Genomic DNA, 18,097 nt, shown 5'->3' on the forward strand with positions numbered 1-18,097 from the left:
CACGGTCGGTAGAGTAGACGACGCTGGTAAATGGGGAACGACCTCGGTCGGGAGATGACTGATCAGCAGCAGCAACAGGGCGCATGAACCGTGACGTGTAGGTCACAGGGGAAACGGGGTGGCACCACGCGGACGATGACTGTGTGCTGCAGCGACCACAGGCTGAGGCAGCCGCGGGTGACCCCGCAAGTAGGTGGAAGTCGCGGGTGACTACCGTGATCCAAAGCAGGTGGGAACGGGGCGTGGCGGAGGCAGGCAACCATAATCGACAGAGGTCAAAGACAGTGGGCACGCGGGCATTAGCCATGAGCGGCAAGGTCGCGGCTGAGGCAACGAAGGCGACAGGCGGGAGGCAGCGGCTGTGATCGAGTGGCATTGTCCTTGGGCAGACAACAGGCTCAGGCTAGGATGTCCTCAAGTGGCGACAACGGCGGATGAGGCAGCGGCAACGGCGGTCGGGCCGAACGAGGGCAGCCGAATGGAACTAGGTTAGTCTATAGATGCACAAGGGATGGGATCAGTGGCGAGCAGCGGCGGCTGTTCTTCTAGCGGCGGCAACGTCAGCGGCGGCGGTGAACTTGGTGGCAGTGGGTCGCCAAATGATCACCTTCCTCGGGGACACTATAAAAAGGAAGAAGATAAGTCTCCATAGTGATGGAGAAGGGTGGGAACCTCAAAGGAGAAAAAACAAATTTCATAACTTAAATTTCTCAAATGGAATTCCAAGAGTCTCTTTGGGCATACATTCTCTTATATAAGGTAGGGAGGGTTGCCTTAATGGGCCAAATTAGGGGAAACATCAAAAGTGACAAGGACATTCCCCTAATGGCCCGAATCAAACCAAAAACATGAATACAACTTAGGAAACACAAAACACAAGGGCCCTCCATAAAATCCATAAAAACAACGCACAAAGAGTATAACAAACCCTGGAGGCATGTCATCAAGCCTGATACTTGAAGTTGGGGTTCTTTGCATCAGCTTGGGCTCGATGGCGCAGTTGCTCACGAATTTGGGCCTGGTCTTCCAGATGGTCCTCCATCAAATAGTCTAAAGGTGCTAAAATGATACTGCTTGGTTGGAGGAAGTCTATGCACCCAACTGAACAACCATTACCCCCTACACAAAGCTTTGTATGAGGACAATCTCTTGCTTTAAGCATGGGTGACCAAGTCGGTTAATTCAGGGGTGTGACATTTGCTATGGTGCCCATTTTTCAAGGATGTACGAGAGAAAATTTATATGATGCACATTCTAAGCGTAGTGATAAAAAAGTACATAGGAATCTTGTTTCAAAAATCTACCACTCTATCCCAAGGGACTATGAAAATGTTTTAATAGGCGAATGCTCTAGATCACTACTGCCCATAAAATATCTGGACTCTAAAGAAATACTCTACGTCGTAGAAGATTGTGTTCACAAATTTATTTCTCGACATCACTCACACCGATACTTTAAAAACTTAATTAATGAAGAGAGAAAGGACACCTACCTTTAAGAAAGTTATTAGTCTGGCCATTTGATAACACCCTAAATTCGGTCTTTATTTCATGCTATTAGCACAATTTTATGCATTTAAAGAGCTTAAAATGGGGTTGTTATCATATATTTACCTAAATTTAATGTTTCCAAGTGATTTCTGATTTTTCCCTAATTTTATGTTAATTTTATGAATTTCTGAGATTTATTTGAGCTTGAAATAATTATTTTTAAACGAAAATGGCAGGTTTAAATTTTATTTCAAGCTTAATTATTATGGGGATGAAATACTAAATTTTCTAGAATTTTATCCAATTTTCTAGAATTTATTTAGGATTTAATTGGATTTTGCAAGATTTATTTAAGTGAGAAATGAATTTTTTAAGAGGAAAAGGATATATTTATAATGAGAAAATGAGTTTTAAAGCAATTTCTACTCTTCTAGGGGCTTTTCGTAAATTTCAGTTGCAATGATGCCCTCAAAAACAGCTCTCGGTCGTGGTTGCAGGCGTAAAGATATGATTTAAAATGTTATGGGTTTTATTGTAATTATTTAATATATTTTTTAATGTTTTTAGGAGAAACCAGAGGAGGGAGAGTGCGCAAGGGGCATATACACAATTACTTTTGGGCGGCGTCCAGCAGCAATTCCAGGCTTTTTAAGGACTTTTCTGCAAAAAGGAGAATTCAAAATGCGCCAACCAATGAGAGAGCGACACGTCATGGCGTGTTAAAAAAAAGAAATTAATAAATAAATCAATTTAAATCCAATGGATTAAATTGGTTTAAAATTGATTTATTAATAACTTTCCGATTGAGATGATTTTTTTACGGATCTATTGGTCTTGATCCCCTCTTTCTATCTGTATGGTTGGATTATTCAGATCCAGCCTACATCGATAGATAAACATTAATTACTAAACGGGGATAAAATGGTGATTTTTAATCATGTAACCTAAGTATAGAAGCTAAATTTCGAGAGGGGAAGCTCATTCTTGATGGTGCTCTATCACAGCTGCAAGACAGAGATGAGCTACAGCTTGGATCAACCTATTTGGTATTTTTTCCTTCTTTTTATTTGAACTTTTGGTGTATTTTGGATGTTGTTAGTTGAATTTCTTAATCTTTCACCTTGATCCCTGTCTGAACTTCTAAATCGCTTGGCTTGAGCGGAATGTACAAGCCCTAACTAGGATTTAGAGGATAAATTGAGAGATTTCCTAGCTATTCCAAGTGCATATAAAATAAAACTATAAAAAAACTTATAAAAAAGGTTAACATTCTAGGATATTAAATTTTCCATTTCATTCTCCAATAGAGTAGTTATTACTGAATTGTCAAACCTAAAGAACCAACCAAAACACTTCTAAATTTTCTTCTTAATCTCTCTAATTGGATTCTTTGATCCTTCTAATTGGATCAATTAATTCAACTTAGAGCCCCTTATTTCATCTACTCCTCTGATCTCTTCTACCCCCCTTTCCAAAGTTCTCATCTAATTAGGGTGATTTAATCTCTTTTGAAGATTAAATTAACCCCAATTAGGTTCAAATTATTCAAGAAGAACATCAATTGGATTCCTTACTAGCTCCCCTTGGACGATACTCGTACTTATCACTACACATCTTAAGTAGAGTTTTTATAAATTTTATTTTATAAGCTAAAATTGACAACGACAAGGGTTTAAAATTCCATAAAATTTACCCCTATTTTTGGCTTATCACCATTCAAGAGGAGAGCCATCTGTAATCACTAATGTCGACCTCTCTTAAAAGACTACTAGCTTCAGGTCAATAGCAATGCAGAATAAAAGTATTGAAGACCCTAAACATCAAAGGACTTAGGAAATTCTTATTGAGTATGATCCGAAGGGGCATCTCTAGTGCATGCACTATGGAAAATGGCAACATGTTAAGGAAACCTTCTGGAAGCTCGATGGGAAGCCTTAATTTGTTCTGAAGAGAGCTCTTCTTTGTCACACATCTGATTAAATACCATGGAGCTCTTATTTGTCTTGCTCTCATTTGCCCTAAACCTCATCGCAAACAAAACATAATTTTCTACTAAAAATGGTCATCTAATGCCTATCACTGGTTTTGGTAATACTAAGATTCTCTTGATTTTCCATATCGTTCATCAAAACTTTATATCATTAAGTCGATTGCGAAAATTCATGTTCATATATTCAGGCAAAGGAGTAGGTTAGCCAGGGAATTCCAATGCATGTATTGCCTTGAGATGCAGGCAGCAAGATATGAGACCCAAAATCCACCTACATCCTTCCAACGCACCAGATAGTAGGCCAAGGGGGAGGTAATTTTTCTCCACAAAAGGCTGGGCCATCCTTCTTTTTCAACAATACATTTATTATTCCTAGAAGCATATGTTTAAGTGACTGAGACCCTGCATGTGACACTTTCCAGTTTGCTAACATACTTGTACTTAGTATCCTCTTTCACTACAAAGGTGTCTAAAGCTATTTATTCTTGTACATTGTGACATAAAAGCACCGTCTTCAAGAAATACTAGAGCGGTTAACATGTAGCTTATTGTATTCATAGATAATTGTACTCAATGAAATTGGTGTATTCTCTTTGTTTCCCTCTCTCCTCTCTTCTCTCTCTATGTCTCTCTTTTTTTCTCTCTCTCCACACCTCTCTCTATGTCTCTCTTTCTTTCTCTCTCTCCACACCTCTCTCTCTCTGTCTCTCCCTTTCTCTCTCTCTCCTTTCCTCTCTCTTTCTCTATCTTTGTTTTACTCTCTCTCTTTTCCTCTCTCTCTATGTTTCTCTTTGTTTCTCGCTGTCCTCTACTCTCTCTATATCTCTCTTTGTTTCTCTCTCTATCCTCTCCTCTCTCTCTATGTCTCTCTTTGTTTCTCTCTCTCTGCTCCTCTCTCTTTATGTCTCTCTTTATTTATTTATTTCTCCTTTCCTCTCTCTCTTTCTCTCTCTCTTCTTTCCCCTCTCTCCTTTCCTATCTCTCTTTCTCTCTTTCCTTTCCTCTCTCTCTTTGTTTTTCTCTCTATGTCTCTCTTTGTTTCTCTCTCTCTCTCTATATCTCTCTTTGTTTCTCTTTAACCTTTCCTCTTTCTCTATATCTCTTTTTGTTTCTGTCTCTCCTCTCTCTCTATGTCTCTCTTTGTTTCTCTCGTCTCTCCTCTCTCTCCTTTCCTCTCTCTCTCTCTTTGTTTTTTTCTCTCTCCTCTCCTCTCTTTCTATGCCTCTCTTTGTTTTTCTCTCTCTCCCTTCCTCTCTTTCTATGTTTCTCTTTGTTTTTCTCTCTCTCTTTCCTCTCTCTTTGACTCCTTTTGTTTATCTCTCTCTCCTCTCCTCGCTCTCTATGTCTCTCTTGTTTCTCTCTGTCCTTTCTTCTCTCTTTATCTCCTTTTGTTTATCTCTCTCTCCTCTCCTCGCTCTCTATGTCTCTCTTGTTTCTCTCTGTCCTTTCTTCTCTCTTTATCTCCTTTTGTTTATCTCTCTCTCCTCTCCTCGCTCTCTATGTCTCTCTTTTTTCTCTCTCTCTCCTTTCTTCTCTCTTTATCTCCTTTTGTTTATCTCTTTCCTCTCCTCGCTCTCTATGTCTCTCTTTTTTCTCTCTCTCTCCTTTCTTCTCTCTTTATCTCCTTTTGTTTGTCTCTTTCCTCTCCTCGCTCTCTATGTCTCTCTTTTTTCTCTCTCCTTTCATCTCTCTCTCTCCTTTTGTTTATCTCTCTCTTCTCTCCATGCTCTATATGTCTCTCTTTGTTTTTCTTTCTCTCCTTTCCTCTCTCTTTGTCTTCTTTTTTCTCCCTCCTCTCCTCTCTCTTTGTCTCTCTCTTTCTCTATCTTTCCTTTCCTCTCTCTTTCTCTCCCTTTCCTCTGCTCTCTCTCGTTCTCTCTCTCCTTTCCTCTCTCTCTCTCTCCCCTTTCGTCTCTCTTTCTCTCTCTCCTTTCCTCTCTCGTTCACTCTCTTCTTTACACTCTCTTTGTCTCCTTTTGTTTCTCTCCCTCATCTCCTCTCTCTCTGTCTCTCTCTTTCTCTATCTTTCCTTTCCTCTCTCTTTCTCTCTCTCATTTCCTCTCTCTCTTACTCTCTCTGTCTTTCTCTCTCTCCCTTCTTGTCTCTGTATGTCACTCTATGTTTTTCTCTCTCCCCTTTTCTCCCTCTCTCTATGTCTCTCTTTGCTTTCTCTCTCTCTCCTTTTGTCTTTATCTATGTCTCTCTTTGTTTCTGTCTCTCCTCTCCTCTCTCTTTGTTTCTCTCTCCCCTCTCCTTTCTCTCTATATCTCTCTCTCCTTTCCTCTCTCTTTGTCTCCTTTTGTTTTTATCTCTCTCCTTTCCTCTTTTTTGTCTCTCTCTTTGTTTCTCTCTTGCCCTCTCTTTCTCTCTCTATCTCTCTCTTTTTTGCATCTCTCCTCTCTCTTCGTCTTGTTTCTATCCTGTTTCTCTGTCTCTCTCTTTGTTTCACTGTTTTTACATCTCTCCTCTCTCTACACACACACACATATATATATTTATATGCCTATCTCCTCTCATTCTCTTTTTTGGGTGTGTGTGTGTTTATTCGTCTCTCCACATACAAACACTTGTAAGATTCTCAGTTTTGCTCAAGGGACTAGTCAGAGAAGATCCAACTAGGGCCGATAGTTTCCATATCAAGGTTGGCTGGCTATTGATGTCCAGTTATAGCCTGAGGTTCAAACCAGAATACAACTGAATTTTGGTCAACCACCCTCAAGGTTGCATCCTTGCATCTCCCCCCTGTTATCTTTCTTCTTCTTTTATTCTTCTTTCGGTTGTCTTCTCTTCTTCTTCTTTGTTTATTGATCTTCTCATCTTATTCATATTTTATTATTTGACTTTGACATGGACTAGTCTTTTATTATTCCTTTTTTTTTCTTCTTCTTCCATGCCATTCTTATTTGACTTTGACATGGACTAGTCAATATTACTGAACCAGGATCAGACAAGACCAGATTGGAACCAGAGATACCTTTAGATAAGGTTTAGGTCCTTGCTGAAAACTGCGTCTTGACTGGAAGTGTCAAACCCTACACTCTTGTTCGTCTCTCTGTTTTTGTATGCCTCTCACTTTCTCTCCCCGTCCCTCCATCCCCTGCTCTCTCCCTCTTTATCTCCCTATTTCTATGACTTGATTCAGGAAAAAAACAAACAAGCCATTAATAACTTAGATAGTGGCCCTCACAATTTGGTGTAGTTGACCCTATCTATTCATTGACTCGAGGCTTGTTTGACTCAATTTCGGAAACTTAGAACCCTTCCATAGTGGGATGTAAGCTTCGAAGGTTTTGGTACTTTTTCTCCACTAGTTATGATTTAGTAACCTACACTGGTAATTCAGTAGATTAAGCAAACACTAGAAGGAACTCAGTGAGTGCTTGGGTTATGTTGTTAGATTTTTTCAACTAAAGTCATGTAGCACCAATTCATAATTGATAGAGCAGATAGAGTATGGAGCCCTGCTTGAGTCTAAGCAAGAAAAGCCATTAGTTTCTACAGTTGTACTCACTAAAAAGTACCAAAGATTCTGATTTCTCAGAATAGAAACTTTCTCATAGTTACAAAGTTCAGGTGGTTGACTTTTGAATTGACACTATTTATAAAAGGGGAAATAGCTCTACCCTCTCTCTTTGCACATGTATCTCTCTCTCTATCCCCTATTTATATCCCTTTGTGTGTATGTCGTCACTCTCTATCTCTTCCTCTCCCTCCATATGTATGCCTCCTCCTCTCCATTGGAGGGTGTGTGTCTCTGTTCCCCTCTATCTCTCTCTACCTCTCCCCCTCTGCCTTTGTGTGTGTTTGTGTCTCCCCGCTCTCCATTGGAGGCTGTATGTCTCTGTTCCCCTCTATCTCTTGCGATACCTCTCCTCCTTCTGCCTTTGTGTGTGTATGTCTCTCTCCCTCTCTATTTCTCTCTCACCATATGTGTGTGTGTTTGTCTCTCCCTCTCACGATGTGTCTGGTCTCTCCCTTCAGATATGCTGAACTCTCACTCTCCCTTTACATGTGTATCTGAGTGTTGCTTTTCAATATGTCAATATGTTTCTCTCTCTCTCTCTCTCTCTCTCTCTCTCTCTCTCTCTCTCTCTCTCTCTCTCTCTCTCTCTCTCTCTCTCTCTCTCTCTCTCTCTCTCTCTCTCTCTCTCTCTCTCTCTCCATCTCTCTCTCTCTCTCTCTCTATCTCTCTATATCTCTTTCTCACTCTCTCTCTCTCTCTCTCTCTCTCTCTTTGTCGGTCTTTTTGTGCATATGTTCATGAATATATATATATATATATATATATATATATTTTGTGAGTCTCTCTCTCTTCTCAATGTATCTCTCCATCCCTCCCTATGTCTCTTTCTCTCTTGACACTCACTCTTTCTCAATATTTAACTAATGCAAACCAAGGTGTCTTGATAAAGTGGCATAAAGTTATTCATATATTATATGATCAGAAATATCTCTAGTAATTTTTTATGATTTTTGAACTGATGATTGGATACAAACAAGAGGCACCATTTTTAACTCGTATCTGAGTCAAATTCATGAAGAGTCATGACAGTAATTTTTTGTTGTTATTCAAAATATTTTTTAAACAATAAGGGTCTAGATATGTAATGATATTTACCTCCCTAAAGGTAGCACCAACAATTTTCTAAGACTAAAACCACCACCTCTTGGTCCTTCTTAGTGGTGATTAAATGGACCCATATGCAGCAGAAAGGATCCTAATTTCATCACAAATAAATATTATTTTTTTTATCTCAATGACTCAAGATAGTTTCCCAATGTTAACTTAAGTCATTCCCGCATTATTTCAAAATGAATCCCATAGAGACTGGGGGCCTCACTTAGTGAACTCTTCATTTTATAACGTAAGTGTTATTACATCATGAATAATGAATTATTAAACCTCTAAAAACTGGGAGTATAAAAAAATTGGAAGTTTTTGAAAAACTATTTCTTCAGCATTTCCTAAGAAAAATCTTAAGTTATACCAATCAGTTGGAGAGGCTTTTATTTAGTCATCAGTTTTAGGGCTTTGTTCCAGCTAGTACGCTCTATAACAATAGTCCACACTATACCATGAACTTCATTATTTTTTCAAAAGACAGTTAATTTTTTTGCCTAATACTTTGGTCTATTTAGAGCGATAATCATTAAAAGTTTGTCCCACAAGGGATAACTTCTACGTCAACATGTTCATTCAATCAATGGTAAAGTTAAAAATAAGAAACTTGGACACTTTTATAAGGTTTATGCAGTATTTTGAACCTAAAATACACATTTAAGAAGTCAGACGTAAAATCAGTACATTATTTTTATTTATCTTGAACAAATATGAAACAATCTGGTTGTAGTACCCAAAGCATCCACTTTAGAATTAAAATATTTTTACCAGGTAACCTCTACTTTCTAGGACTCTAATTTAATGGGGGTGATTTAGGTCGTATAAGATAATTCATTTTGACTTTGCCAGACATCAAGATCATATCTGTTATTGTTTTAGTGATCATAATAGTCAGAGCTTAGGCCAATTTAGGCCATGTATGAATAATAGTGAAGATGACAACTATGATAATCATGGTATAATGGAGAGTTCTCCATCCCAAAATCCGTTATAGTATTGGTTTTTATGTTCGTGGATTTGGAAAATAGTAAGGTATGCTTTGGTAATGATTTCTCCAAAACAAACAATTAATTATTTTTAAGTACCTTCGTGGATTTACTAGGTAACACAGTCAGCTGGCATGCAACTACAAAGAGTGGATATACCCATGGGATCACTTGTAATATTAAGTTTCTCATTGTGGATTCACTATGTCCAACAGTGTGATTTCACATCTTTGATGAACTAGCCATACAATGTTATGTGGTTGATTTAGTTGAATTAGTATAACATTATCTTTCATGAACTATGTGAACTCCATACTCAAATATTGTGCTCTTGGATCTCATTAGAAAGTGTTAATACTTTCTCAAGAAGGTTGATGCATTCATCACCATGTATCGAATCTTACCTCTTATTGTATTGTTTTCCTTTGCCCACAACATATGATTGGCCAATTTCATATGATTCCAAATCAAATGCACCAACTATGCATCCTATGCATCATACATATTCTTCCTTTTCCCAATGATTTGTAAGCTCATAAAGATGATCCTTCTTCACATAGTTCTTGCCCTTCTTAATAGCAGTTTCAAGTTGTCATAATGGTAATCATAGACTTCGCTTTATTGATGCTGGAGAAATCAATTTATTTATAAAATAAATGGAACAACTGTGTTTCACAAAGTTAGGGAATATCCAAATCTTTTCATAATAGATGCGAAGATCTTTATTATGCTAGAAACATAGTAATCTTCTAAAGATACTATATCTCCAAAGTGAAACTGGAGGTTCGCTATCCATATACTGATCATTGTAACCTTTATGGTTTTTCAAAGCCTCAAGTTCATGTATTATTTTTCTCAAATTTCTTCCACTTTAAGAAATTGAAACATCTTTATGCTTCAACTTGCACAGAGCTACCTTAATGAGGTAATACATGTTGTTCCTCTTCAAGTGATTTTTCAGACCATAGTATAAGATATTCAGTGTTCCATATATCCTTTTCTCTTAGGGCTACCATAACATGCTTCATCATCTTGTCCTTAACAAGGGAATGAAACATCTTTTCATTGATCAAACCAATTACAACTGTTGGGATTAAGCTCTACCAACCCAATTAAAGAGATTTGGATCCTAAGAATATATCAAAGCAAGAACATGCTCGAGTTGCTTAATCTTATGTTATGGGTCAGATTTTAATGGAGGGGCTTGATTTGGGTCTCAACTAAGGAGATGCACACTATGTCATATTACATTCATCTTCATTTAGGGCATATGAATATTACTTATGTCTCATGTGTGGTGCTAAGATCTAAGTATATCTTGACTTTCATTCATAGTCAAAATTATAAGCACAATGTCACCCTATATTGGTCAACGGTAGTATAGGGATAAAACATTAGGTCCATATTGATTTCTCAAGGTTCATATTCCAAACCCAAATAATTAAAATTTTAAAACAACTAAATAAATTCAATATAAATAAAACTGTAATTTAATTAAATCATTGCTAAATTTAAATGAACCAAGAGATAACCATTTAAAAAATTTTAAATTATTATAGGGATTTGATTGAATTTAATAATTTTACTATTTGAATCATTTTATTCAAGTATTCCAAATATTTATGCATTTGCTTAGTTAAGAAGTCTTATTGAAATCAAGTAACTAAAATTTTAATTTATTTAGATTCCCCAATAACCTTAAAATATAAATATAACTAAGAAAGAATTTAAGTCTTTTGGTGTCTAATATTTTGTGTTTTTCATTGTTCCAAATAGCTTGACTTTTATGTTATCAAAATACCTTTTAAGCACCCAGTATTTTTTAATATTTTGTTGACTTTTTACCTCACTCATCCATGATCCTTCCTATATTAAATTTCAGAAATGATTTAACCTTATCAAATCTCCCCTTAAATCAAATCAACGCAATTTTGGAAAATATAAAATTTTTGTAGTGAGTTTGTTTTATAAAATTTAATGAGAACATTAATATTACTGTCACCAGATTAATCCTTAAATAAGACATTAACATCCAATTAACCTTATGACTATGACCCTCTCAAATCATGTGTGCATCAAATCAATGTCCCCATTAACCTAATTAACACTTCAGAAATTTCTTAATTTAATAAAGGTATCACTGGGATAGAATGATTATAATACATTGATTTTACCCAATCAACTATTTGAAACACTTACATTAGCACACCCTACATTGATGAGTTAATGTTCACTGAACTTGTACACTAGCACATCCTGGATTTGTATATTGTGTATAGGTGCCTTCTGATGGCTGGGGAATGATCAAACTAAGATTTTGTGCCATTAAGTTTAATGCATTGGTAATTCATTACAACATATTATATTTCTATATTTTATATTTTATATGAACTTGTACACTAGCACATCCTGGATTTGTATATTGTGTATAGGTACTGTAGGATGGCTGGGGAATGATCAAACTAAGATTTTGTGCCATTAAGTCTAATGCATTAGTAATTCATTACAACATATTATGTTTCCTAAGATAAGAACTTTGCCATATTTTTTCTCCTCTTTATATGAAGGGTAGACAGTCTGTTCTTAATTTTTTCCATGTGTTCAGATCTGCAACCATTTTGAGTATATCTTTAGGGACATGAAGGACATATATTTTAATTCTCAAGATGTCTTTGGTCTCTCAGGTGTGATCACCTACACAACTGTGAAATCAACCTCATTGAAAAGTAGACAGATTAAAATCTTGGGATTCACAATGTTTCCATGCAACTAGTTTCCTGACAAATCATCCCTATCCTGTCAATAGAAACAAATACTATTTAAGATTTGATCTATAGATATTTCAATATACCCACTTGGAATGTTTTGGACATTCCATTGAGAACGAATTCTATTCTGATTTCCATATGATTTGGCCATCATTGTAGATAGTGTTAGATTCCATGATTAATATCACATTTGGATATTGATGGATATGAGATAAACTAATCAGCGTTTAAGTGAGGTGGACTGTGAAATTGGCTGCAGAACATTAAATTTCGTAAGATATAAGGTAAAATTTTCGAAAAGTATTTTTCCGTCTTGAAATTTTCCACTAAAGTTTTCATCATTCAAGTCTCAAATACCATTTTTGACCAAGATCAATCATTGACTTTATGTTTGAGGATATGGGAGAAACTTATAAATCACTGACTTTTGTTGGTGGACCATCACTTTAGGCTCTATCATATTGGTCTGAACCTACATGAATTGCCTTTGTGGCCATAGTCCTCAAGTTGCCTTTAGTAGTTTAGTTATTGGGGTGAGCCTAGCCTTCATTCAAGAGAAGTCTCATGGCCATTTTATAAAACAATATTTCCTCAATTTTTGCTTATTAAATGTCAAGAGTTTAAGGGTTTAAAAAACACAACAAATATTCTCATAAAACTATTAAAAGTTATGGTATCATATGAAAAATGCTCATTTCATTAATTATGCATGTAAATTGTCAGAAAATAATATGTCACATTGAATATACTTGTTATAATGCCTGAAAAAGATAGAAATATAAAATAAATTTCTTTTGACTCTGCAAGGGAACTTATTACTGTATTAAATCTCTAAAAAAAAATGTTACGTATCATGGTATACAGACAAATATTATGATAGATAATCCCATTTTTACTCTCTTATTCCATATGAGTTAAATGTCACCAATGTACTATATGTAGGTCAATCAATCTGTCCTTCTTTCTAGCAATGATTTAGGCTCCTAGACTGATCATAAAGTAAATATATATCCCATATTTATTTCCAATCCCCTTTATATTAAATATTAGTTTTCAATAGCCTAAGTCACGATTTTCATTCATTTTTAAAATTCTCGATATCAATTTTGATGATTCCCCTTCATATATAAAATTCTCTTTAATGCTCCCTATTTGTATTTTCCTATTTAATGCTTCATATATAAAATTCTCGATATCAATTTTTATCATATCTAGCCATATGCTTTGAGAAATCATTGTCTACGTACTATCTCTTGTAAGATGAGCTGACCCATAATAGTTCTTGGTTAGCATTAGGAACCAAGCCATCATGCCATGGAAAATGGTTATAAATAAGTAAATACTATTAAGTTCTTGATAAAAATCATGAGATCTTGGGTTATTAGAGATTAATAAAATATAACCAAAGGCCACTCTGATAGCATTGAATAAATATTGTAATGAAAAAACATCCCTACGAGATATAACTACTTTGGATTCAAATATAGGTTGATGTTCAAAAGTTCATAAAGATAGAGAGAGATGAGTAGAGTTGATATCACGCAATGTTGAATTGAAACACATATTTGTTCATACGTGTAATATGATGAGCTGATTTGAGATTGGGATTGTCTTTGATTGGAATAAATATAAAATAGAGAAAAATAATGATTTTTAATGTAGTTAAAAAATTGAGAGCGAATGGAACTGATATATATTATATTTAAGTAGAGATTGATAGATGAACTAAGTGGACATAATTTTTCATTTTGAGCTATATACTCACCACGATGGAATTTTTTATATAAGAATAATTGAGGCATAACACAAAATTTAATAGATAATTTTGGAATAATATTTACGTCCAAAGATATAAATTCATTGATTGAGATAATGATTGATGGAAATAAAATAATAATATATTTAAATTTTAAAATAAGGATCAGAAGAATCTCGTTCCTATTGGTGTGAGAGAGAAATAGATAATCCTTTGTGTTTTTTTTATCTGATAACATTTTAGAATATATCAGGGCTTGTTTAAAGGTTTTAACATAACGTGAATAAAAAGACCCCTTAAAAGAGGATGTAGTCTAACCTTGGTATTGGAAGTGAGAATATTAGGATCCACATAAGTGCCATGGAAATCAGCATATATTCTATAGATTTGGATATCCACAACTAATAATTAGTGATGGTGGATCCCACTTTAAAACCACCCATTTAAAATCATTAATGAAAAAAAAAGAGGTTCACCATGAAATGACAAATCCATACCATCCTTAAGATAATGGTAGAATTGAAGAAAGTGATCAAGATGTCAAGAGGATTCCTAAAAATTATTATACATCCAGATGGTAAAGATTGGAATGAAATGTTATGTAATTCTTTGTGGGCCCGTAGAACAAAAGTAATCATCAGGATTTCTCCCTATAGGCTGATCTATGGAAATTAATGTCATCTAGGTGAGATTGAATGTCAAGCATCATGGGAAATTAACAAGATGACAGAAAAAAATATTATGTTGTGCCTGAAAGGGCTTGAGGTGCTAAGAAATGAAACATATGAAAAATTAGGTGATTTATAAAGCTCAAAAAATCAGAAGTTAAATATATATATATATAGAAAATCAGATAGTCTAGTTTTATCATTTAAATTAGTTTCAGGAAATTTTAGTAGCAGATGGGATGGTCAATTATTATCACATAATTGTTTCATTATGAAGATGTTTTTAAGTAACTGGAAAAATATTTTTAAGTAGGTAAATATTTTTCCAACTGGAAAAATATTGAAGCCATATCTGGAATTAGAATCTCAACTGGTGGAAGTTGTGGTGGACCTTCATGATGAACCAGAAAATTGAACTTGACTTATTTAATTGATACAAATTATTAGATTTTATTTTAGAAGTTTATGTTTGATTTTAATTTTGGAACTTCTTTAGCTCACACTTGGCTGTTATGTACCAAATATGAAATCAACAAATCTATTTGTAATTTTTTTTCCATGATAATAATAAGGAGGATGAGAGCTTAATGAGCACAAAGATTCGAGTCAAGAGTAATAATGCAAGTTAAATGAGCACAAGAAATATATGTTTGTTAGGTCTTTTCCTAAAACGTTTCTTGCATTAGGGAAAATATAGGTTTTAAGTATGGGTGGCATTAAACATCATTATATGGTTTATAACTTTTGTATCCATGCTTAAATTCAAATTGGGGGTAAAGTATTTCTCAAAAGCAGAGGATTTTTTAAATATCATCATGAATTTAATCGATCCCCACCTTAGAAAGTTCATTTACTTTAAGTCCTAGAAACATGACTATACAGATTAGAATTTAGTGTGATCATACATCTGAATGGTATGAACCCGATGTAGACTCGCTGGTCTGCTCCTGAATGGCTAGATGTTTGGTAGGGTGAGGAACATGCATTAAAATCTAAGCATTTAAGTACTATTTTCATAGCTTGAGTGCTGAGTGAACCTATGTTGAAGTACCCATCATACCATCTTCCACTAGCTGAACCTAGTTAGTTGTTATGGGTCTCCATTGATCGGAATCTTACTTTGGGTTGAGGCGGTCATTTGTTCAGATCTTAAAGCACATAATCATTTTGCTTTCAGCTACCAAAAGTATATTTCAAACCTATATATGTACCCTCTTCACCCATTGTCTTTCCTTACACTGTTTCACCTATTGGCATACATTCCTTTAGTTGACCATCTATACTCTATTAGCCCTACTTACTGTTTGCTAATGATACATTTTACTTCCATATTTTTATATTCTTCTACTTTTTGATATCCCTCTTTCATGATATATTTTTCTCCTTTTTTCTTCATGTACTTCTTAATTATAGCTCATTTCTTCTCACTAGCATGGGATGAATTTTATGAACATTGGCAATTTCATCTACACTTATTTTTTAAAAAAAACTTCCACTTTTTCATCCCTTCTTAAAAAATTAAAAAAAGGGAAAATGAAAAGTAAAATAAAAAATATGAAGGGTTTTATTATTTTGGAAGCATATATTTTTTAAGTGTTTCATTGAATTTATATTATGTGCTCAAAAAATAGGAGAAAAATAGTAATATTTTACGTTCACGGAGAAAAGTTAGTGGGGAATTCCAAATCATAATCAGCTGCCATAGCTGAATGCTTGAGAAATAAAGGAAAGGAGGAATCATAATCTCTTGAATTATTGCGTCATTCTCGGCAAGACGTGATATTTCCTACTCATGACCACATGTTGTTTAAGAAATCATGAGGGAGTTTATCATGTGTGCCCTAGCATTACATGAAGCTATTCATACTTATAATGTAATTTATATATTTAATGCATCATACTCATGTTTTTAAGTGGACAAGATGAGAGTAAAATCCAAGCAAAATTAAAGGCCATTACTAAGGGACTACAAATGATTTAAGTACGGGGTTTTGATAACATGCTAATTATTCAGTTAATAGAATGTCATTTACATGTTTATTTGCATTAAAATTATTATATATCCATGAAATTTTATGTCTTGGAATTTACAACATAGCACTTATTTAATGTTTCTTGAAATTATTTTACCGCCTTGCCACATGGTGCTTTTTGATTTGATCAAATGGCCACAAATCACACGCTTAAATAATGATTAAAAAAACTAATCATTGTGTAAATGTGCCATTATGGCATTTTGAATCATGATGCCATAACGAACAATGATTAAACTGACTCATTATCATTTTTTAATTTGCAGGAGTGACGTGGATAAATAGAAGGACATGAGATTAAAATCATAATAAATTTACATGATGAGACTGAAAAAAAATTATTTTTAGGCATCAATCAAAGTAAAAAATATGGATCTACTGTAAGTGTCACTGCCATACTTTGTTTATTTTCATCATTGTTATTAGCTTATAGTCCATCTAATCATCACATCTTACCATCACATCCCATCACATCTTTTAGATCTTTCAACCACATGTTATGCCTTTCCTATCATAGTGCCTTTACTCTCTAACCACCATGCCACTTACTCAAATGGTTCTACCACAGATTAAATATCCATCAATCTATCTTCATATCACTACATCATATGTTTGATAAATTAAATTAATCATCATTATATTATCATCTTCCCATTCTCTTTTTCCCATTTTACATGTATCCCCCTCATCTCATTAGTCACTATTTAAAGAATATTACATCTTTAATTAGTATTTCATATAAAGGCAATATTCACTCATCTTTAAATTTATGTATGTGCGTACAGGTTTATATTTTTGTCCATAAAACTCAATAGCAGCAATAATGAATTAGAACCTTAATTTCATGTTTATTAGTGGTCTAGATAATAAATTAGTGGTAGTAGAGATTGAAATCTCAGGTGAAAACACGTGACCCAAAATGGGAGGAGAGAATAAAATAATATACAAAAATATATTGACTATTTCCTCATATTCCATATTTTTAATGATACAACAATGTATTAATTTGTATTTAAGTAACTTAATAGTGGTATAATGACATAACATTTTGCGTATTATTTTAACTAAAACTTATCCTTTTTTAATTTTTGGCCTAATCATAATAGGACAAAAAATATGATGATTATTGAATACATACTAATAAATCCAATAATCAACTGTGTACAACTATCTCCTACCTCGCGCCAAAACCTAGTTCTTTTGAACTAATTATCTTAAATGATCATTTATACAATAGAAAAAGAAAACCAACTCAAATTTTTACAATACAAAATGGAATGATCAGCTCACCCCAAGAAGAACTGAAACCACTCTCACTTTCATCCGTGGAAGAGCACCTTTATGTCATTCACATATCTAAGCCACCACATGAGTGATGAATCACCTTTTGAATCTCTTCAACTCTTCTTGGATATCTCAGATCTTCTCACCATCCAGTTGTTAGGAAATTTCAGCGCTTCCATCGACATCGTTCAAAATTGATTGTGCAACATAATATCAAATCAAAAAATGATCTTAAACCAAGAACATTGAAAAACCAAAAAATCACCTTTGTATGGATGGAATTCGTGATTTCTTGGTTTTTCAAGTGAGCATCTTCATGGCATTTGAATGTCTAGCCTCTATATTTATTCACGTGCTACACTTAGTGCCCAAAAAGATACAAAGGAGTAAGTCAATTCTCTTATGAAACCTTTATTGTCATCAGTTAGTGTGTATTATAATCTCGCATCCAACTGAGACTCCCTAGTGACTTAGGGTATGTTTAATCATCAAACCCTAAT

Source organism: Wolffia australiana, chromosome 6 (genome assembly GCF_029677425.1).
Source record: "Wolffia australiana isolate 7733 chromosome 6, ASM2967742v1".
Classification (NCBI taxonomy): domain Eukaryota; kingdom Viridiplantae; phylum Streptophyta; class Magnoliopsida; order Alismatales; family Araceae; genus Wolffia; species Wolffia australiana.